Genomic DNA, 6,980 nt, shown 5'->3' on the forward strand with positions numbered 1-6,980 from the left:
TGTCTTTTCACCGACCCTACCCAGGACTGTACTGTGCAGTGAATTGCTTGTCTACCACCAGGGACTTTGTAGTTACTAGACATTGTTTAATAATCAGTAGAACCATGTTGCTCTGTAATCTTCAATGATGAAAATCTTCCCTGATGTATTTCTGGCACCCACTAGACTAGTTAGCCAGTCATAAAATCTTCACTTAGGAATGCACATACTGTTTCCAAGCACCTTTCCCCAACACTCTAGGTTAACTATAAGATGGTCCCAGTGGCCTCCATAAGTGTGGAGTGTAGCTGCAAATGCTTCCAGACCGTTATCTTCCCAATACCCATCCACTTTGTGAGTAGGTTACCAATAACGAACTAATCCATTGACTCTGTGGACCTGCTGGCCTCATTTTTCAGTCTCAAGATGCCTTTTCAGTTTGGTGGGCAATTTTCTTCCCCCTGCATCATGCAACCCTTTACACTGATTACTTTATCCAAACATTGATCCATTTGTTTCTCTCTAGATTTAGCCCAACAAAACTTCAGACCAGATAACTGCACAGATTTTGGAGCTAAGAGATTCTGTCTCTTAGGACCATGGACATAATGATAGACTCACATTCAGTTCAGTTCAGTTCAGTCGCTCAGTCGTGTCTGACTCTTTGCGACCCCATGAATCGCAGCATGCCAGGCCTCCCTGTCCATCACCAACTCCCGGAGTTCACTCAGACTCACGTCCATCAAGTCAGTGATGCCATCCAGCCATCTCATCCTCTGTCGTCCCCTTCTCCTCCTGCCCCCAATCCCTCCCAGCATCAGAGTCTTTTCCAATGAGTCAACACTTCGCATGAGGTGGCCAAAGTACTGGAGTTTCAGCTTTAGCATGATTCCTTCCAAAGAAATCCCAGGGCTAATCTCCTTCAGAATGGACTGGTTGGATCTCCTTGCAGTCCAAGGGACTCTCAAGAGTCTTCTCCAACACCACAGTTCAAAAGCATCAATTCTTCAGTGCTCAGCTTTCTTCACAGTCCAACTCTCACATCCATACATAACCACTGGAAAAACCATAGCCTCAGATATGCAGATGACACTACCCTTATGGCAGAAAGTGAAGAGGAACTAAAAAGCCTCTTGATGAAAGGGAAAGTGGAGAGTGAAAAAGTTGGCTTAAAGCTCAACATTCAGAAAACGAAGATCATGGCATCTGGTCCCATCATTTCATGGGCAATAGATGGGGAAACAGTGGAAACAGTGTCCGACTTTATTTTTTTGGGGCTCCAAATCACTGCAGACAGTGACTGCAGCCATGAAATTAAAAGATGCTTACTCCTTGGAAAAAAAGTTATGACCAACCTAGATAGCATATTGAAAAGCAGAAACATTACTTTGCCAACAAAGGTCCATCTAGTCTGTCTCTTAGGACCATGGACATAATGATAGACTCACATTACTTTTATGTAAATTACCAGTTACCCCTTATTTCTGCCTCTCTACCAGTTTCCAGTGGTCACTGGCTCCAGCACTTCATTTAGAATGCAGAGTTGACATTTCTAGTGTGAATATGTTTAGTCTGGATCCCAAGAGGGGAGAAAAGTTAATGAATGGAATGAGTAAATCAAATATCAGAAAGAGGTTGAGAAGGATAATAGGGAAAGGATTATTATATTTGGTAATCAATCATGGATATTTAAAGATACTAGAATGTTGATAGCAGAAGAAAGGCTACAGGAGATAAGGAAGAATGAGTTTCCCCCTTTATAGAATTTAAGTCCATGTAAACAAATATTGCCTTTCATGGATCACTGCCAGTAGTCATGTAGGGATGTGAGAGTTGGACCATAAAGAAGACTGAGCACCAAAGAATTGATGGTTTTGAATTATGGAGTTGGAGAAGACTAGTGAAAGTCCAGTGGACTGCAAGGAGATCCAACCAATCCATCCTAAAGGAAATCAACCCTGAATATTCATTGCAAGGACTGATAAACTGAACCTGAAGCTCCAATATTTAGCCACCTGATGTGAAGAGCCAACTCCTTGGATAAGACCCTGATGTTGGGAAAGACTGAGGGCAGGAGGAGAATGGGGCAACAAAGGATGAGATGGTTAGCTAGCTTCCGACTCAATGAACATGAATTTGAGCAAACTCTGGAAGACAGTGGAAGACAGAGAAGCCTGGTGTGCTGCCGTCCATGGGGTCGCAAAGAGTCAGACACAACTTAATGACCGGACAACAACAAAGCAAGTATTAATGCACACTACTCAATACTTCAGTATTAACTATTCAAACTCATTTAAGATCGGCATCTTAGTTAAGATTTTTTCTGAAAGATTCTATAAAGGAAATTTCAACCGGAAGCTCTTTCTCTCTCGCTTACTAAGTCTATCCTTGTAGACAGCGCATGGTTAGTGCTGACGGTACAGTGTGTGCTTTCAGTAAGAAGAGCTCCCTGCTGTTTAATTTTTAACTTTTTCATTGCTCCTACATTCAACTACTTTTTTAGAAAGTGATTCCTGTTGGTATCAAATCCTTACCAGCTGGTCCTGCCAGACATTTATTTGAGGCAGTAGCACAGATGAAAATCAAATACAACTATGAGGAAAATAAAATAAGTTTATGGCAGGCTGTATTCAATAAACAAGGAGCAAAGCTAGCATTTTCCTGCCCTCTTAAAGCAATAACAGTATTACTACAAACACAAAAAGGGCACGCTTTAGAACAAATTCTCCCTCCTACATTGGCCATCCTACATTCCACTGGCATCCTGGAATGTGGAAACTTGGTTTGAGGGCAAAATTCAACTCTTTTGGCAATAAGAAAGTCTCTGACTCAGAACTCCTGAAATGTTCATGGGAGATTTTTTGCAACTTCTGGTTGTCTTTGGGTATGTAAAAAGACAAGGTTGTTTTGGAAATACCCAAGGCTTGGAAACTATTTTTTTATGTAATAGTCTGGGGTGAGAAACATGAGTGTAGCTACTGCCCAAGCAGTCAGTCAGTCCTTAGAACTCATAAAAACCAGACCATTTAAGCGTGAGTGCCTTTTAGGGGATAGTACAAGTGGTTTTGCAAGGTTTGCTGGTCATTTACAGCAGACGCTGTTGTCAACCCTGCATCCTATTTTCCTTTCTTCTTTGAGGGCAGAGTCCTGGTTTTGTTCTTAAAAGGGAACAACTGACCATGGCAAGGGTTGTAGAATCTTCTATTTAGCCATATTCAAAAGCAGAAATCATAAGTCAGAAGAGCTTTACTGTTGTGTATGAAGGAGCCATAAGAACCAAAAGAGCACTTCAAATAATAACAATTTCAGTATTATCTTTGCCATTAAGTGTCAAATATTTGGCTAGGTATTTTACATATCTCGTTTGTTTCTCTTATGACTATTATAACATCAGTTCAGTTCAGTCGCTCAGTCGTGTCCGACTCTTTGCGACCCCATGAATCGCAGCACGCCAGGCCTCCCTGTCCATCACCAACTCCTGGAGTTCACTCAAACTCATGTCCATCGAGTTGGTGATGCCATCCACTCATCTCATCCTCTGTCGTCCCCTTCTCCTCCTGCCCCCAATCCCTCCCAGCATCAGAGTCTTTTCCAATGAGTCAACTCTTCGCACGAGATGGCCAAAGTACTGGAGTTTCAGTTTTAGCATCATTCCTTCCAAAGAACACAGGTATCTAATAATTCCTCATTTTCGGATGAGGGTCACAAACAGTAATTTCACTAGGCACACAGTGAGTATAACAACAGTAATAACGAGTGTCTATCTTGTGTGTGTGTGCTGCTAAGTTGCTTCAGTCATGTCCGACTCTCTGTGACCCCAGGGTGCTCTGTCCATGGGATTCCCCAGGCAAGAATACTGGAGTGGGTTGCCATGCCCTTCTCCAGGGGATCTTCCAGACCCAGGGATCGAACCCTTGTCTCAGGCATTTCCTGCATTGACAAGTGGGATCTTTACCACTAGCACTATCTAGGAAGCCCAATTTATTTTGTACTTACTGTATATCAGGATTTCCTAAGCACTTTTTGTGTATAGCATTAGCTCATTCATCATTACATTAACTCTGTGGAGAGACTACTTTTATTTTCATTGTTTTGCCACTAGGGAAAAGAACATGGAAAATATGAGCAAATTTTCTAAAGTCACATTAAGTAAGCAATGCTGTGTAACTGCAAATCCCACACACTTACTGCCTCCCCTCACACCAAGGCCGTGAGTCACAGTCTATGTCTGTCTAAATTCTAGGCCTATGCTTTTCCCTCCAGGTTGGGGAAGGATGACAAAATACGTTTTGGTTACCTGCTCTGTTTCAGAGACCCAGAATGAAATTAAACTTCAAAAAATGATTTCGATTCCATGAATGAAACAGGCAAACACTCTGGTTTAAGCAAGGGGACAGCTTGCTCTCTGACTCCAGAGAGCTTTTGCTGTGTCCTCACACGCTAGTAAAGTAATGCTCAAAATTCTCCAAGTCAAGCTTCAGCAATACGTGAACCGTGAACTTCCAGATGTTCAAGCTGGTTTTAGAAAAGGCAGAGGAACCAGAGATCAAATTGCCAGCATCCGCTGGATCATTGAAAAAGCAAGAGAGTTCCAGAAAAACATCTATTTCTGCTTTATTGACTATGCCAAAGCCTTTGACTGTGTGGATCACAATCAACTGTGGAAAATTCTGAAAGAGATGGGCATACCAGATCACCTGACCTGCCTCTTGAAAAACCTGTATGCAGGTCAGAAAGCAAGAGTTAGAACTGGACATGGAACAACAGACTGGTTCCAAATAGGAAAAGGAGGACATCAAGGCTGTATATTGTCACCCTGCTTATTTAACTTCTATGTAGAGTACATCATGAGAAATGCTGGGCTGGAAGAAGCACAAGCTGGAATCAAGATTGCCGGGAGAAATATCAATAACCTCAGCTATGCAGATGACACCACCCTTATGGCAGAAAGTGAAGAGAAACTAAAAAGCCTCTTGTGAAAGTGAAAGAGGAGAGTGAAAAAGTTGGCTTAAAACTCAACATTCAGAAAACGAAGATCATGGCATCTGGTCCCATCATTTCATGGGAAATAGATGGGGAAACAGTGGAAACAGTGTCAGACTTTATTTTTGGGGGCTCCAAAATCACTGCAGATGGTGATTGCAGCCATGAAATTAAAAGACGCTTACTCCTTGGAAGGAAAGTTATGACCAACCTAGGTAGCATATTCAAAAGCAGAGACATTACTTTGCCAACAAAAGTTTGTCTAGTCAAGGTATGGTTTTTCCAGTGGTCACGTATGGATGTGAGAGTTGGACTGTGAAGAAAGCTGAGGGCCAAAGAATTGATGCTTTTGAACTGTGGTGTTGGAGAAGACTCTTGAGAGTCCCTTGGACTGCAAGGAGATCCAAACAGTCCATCCTAAAGGAGATCAGTCCTGGGAGTTCGTTGGAAGGACTGATGCTAAAGCTGAAACTCCAGTACTTTGGCCACCTCATGCAAAGAGTTGACTCATTGGAAAAGACTCTGATTCTGGGAGGGATTGGGGGCAGGAGGAGAAGGGGATGACAGAGCATGAGATGGCTGGATGGCATCACTGACTCAATGCACATGAGTTTGAGTGAACTCTGGGAGCTGGTGATGGACAGGGAGGCCTGGCATGCTGCGATGCATGGGGTCGCAAAGAGTCGGACATGACTGAGCAAATGAACTGAACTTAACTGAGAGAACAATAAGGAATAATGGGCTCAAAGAACAAGAGAGTGTCAAGGTGCATATACATGGAGACAGGGTCCCAGCCCTCCAGAGCAAATCATCAGAGGGGTGCAGATTTAGTCCATGTCATCTGATGTAGTCCATTGCAGCTGATGGAAGAAGTATTGTGGAAATTACTGGAAGTATGTATAAAAGGAGCAAAAATATATTCAAAATTAGATACAGAGGCTTTAGAGCCATGAATGAGATTTATAATCACATTTACCTTGATCTGCTAAAGCGGCTGAATTGAATACAATGTGTAATTAAGTTTTTCATTTATTTATTTTCATTCAATAAACTTTCACCATGAGGATGACTCTGATGGGCTCTGCTAGGCTCTATGGATGTAACCCCAATATCTTACTGTTACACAGGAACAATCCTTTGATGTAAAAGAATCTTACCACTGCTATCTCTTCTACTACCCTCTGTACTCATGTTCACTCTGCTGCAACCTCACTTGTCTCCTGGCCCCTGGCGGAACGGAGCTGGATGAGCTTCTGCTCTAGGGCGATGGCTCTGCATTCTCCCCTCTTCTTTATCCAGATCACACTTCTCCCAGATATCTGTTTGACTGGCTCACTCCTCCCTTGATTCAGGTGTGTACTCAGAAGTCATTCTGTCACTATTCTCTCACTCTACTCTGACTGACATCACATATTTATTACATATTTACCTGTTCATGTATTTTTTTTTTTATTGTCTCTACCCACCCCTGCTTATTTTTGTTAAGGGCTTTCTTCCACTCATGGCTATATATTTAGCACTTACTATAGTGATTATGGGGCCTCCCTGGTGGCTCAGAGGGTAGAGCGTCTGCCTGCAATGCAGGAGACCCAGGTTCGATCCCTGGGTCGGGAAGATCCCCCTGGAGAAGGAAATGGCAACCCACTCCAGTACCGTTGCCTGGAAAATCCCATGGACGGAGAAGCCTGGTGGGCTACAGTCCATGGGGTCACAAAGAGTCGGACACGACTGAGCGACTTCACTTCACTATAGTGATTAACATATAGTTAGTCCTCAAAAAAAATTTGTGAAAAAAGAAAAGATGACACTTATGGATACAGCAAGATGTCTAGAATATGACAGAAGCTCTCCTCCAAAGACTCCAGTTCGACGTTATAATACAGTATAATCCAAAGGTTTAATAATGTGAAGGTTTGTGTGAACAATTGTCTATTATATAGTACAGCTAAGTATAAGCCCCAAATATTTGCCTATCCCATCTTTACCTCTGAACACAGATTAATGATAAGAAAATTTTA

The 6,980-nt window shown here is 42.4% G+C and overlaps 1 non-coding gene across 1 annotated transcript; it reads left to right on the forward strand.

Moving 5' to 3' along the window:
- Positions 1 to 6,504: 6,504 nt before the first annotated feature.
- On the forward strand, positions 6,505 to 6,576 carry TRNAC-GCA. The gene has a single exon. It is a non-coding gene; the product is annotated as a tRNA-Cys (tRNA).
- The last annotated feature ends 404 nt before the right edge of the window (positions 6,577 to 6,980 follow it).

Source organism: Bubalus bubalis, chromosome 5, assembly GCF_019923935.1.
Source record: "Bubalus bubalis isolate 160015118507 breed Murrah chromosome 5, NDDB_SH_1, whole genome shotgun sequence".
In the NCBI taxonomy this organism is placed as follows: domain Eukaryota; kingdom Metazoa; phylum Chordata; class Mammalia; order Artiodactyla; family Bovidae; genus Bubalus; species Bubalus bubalis.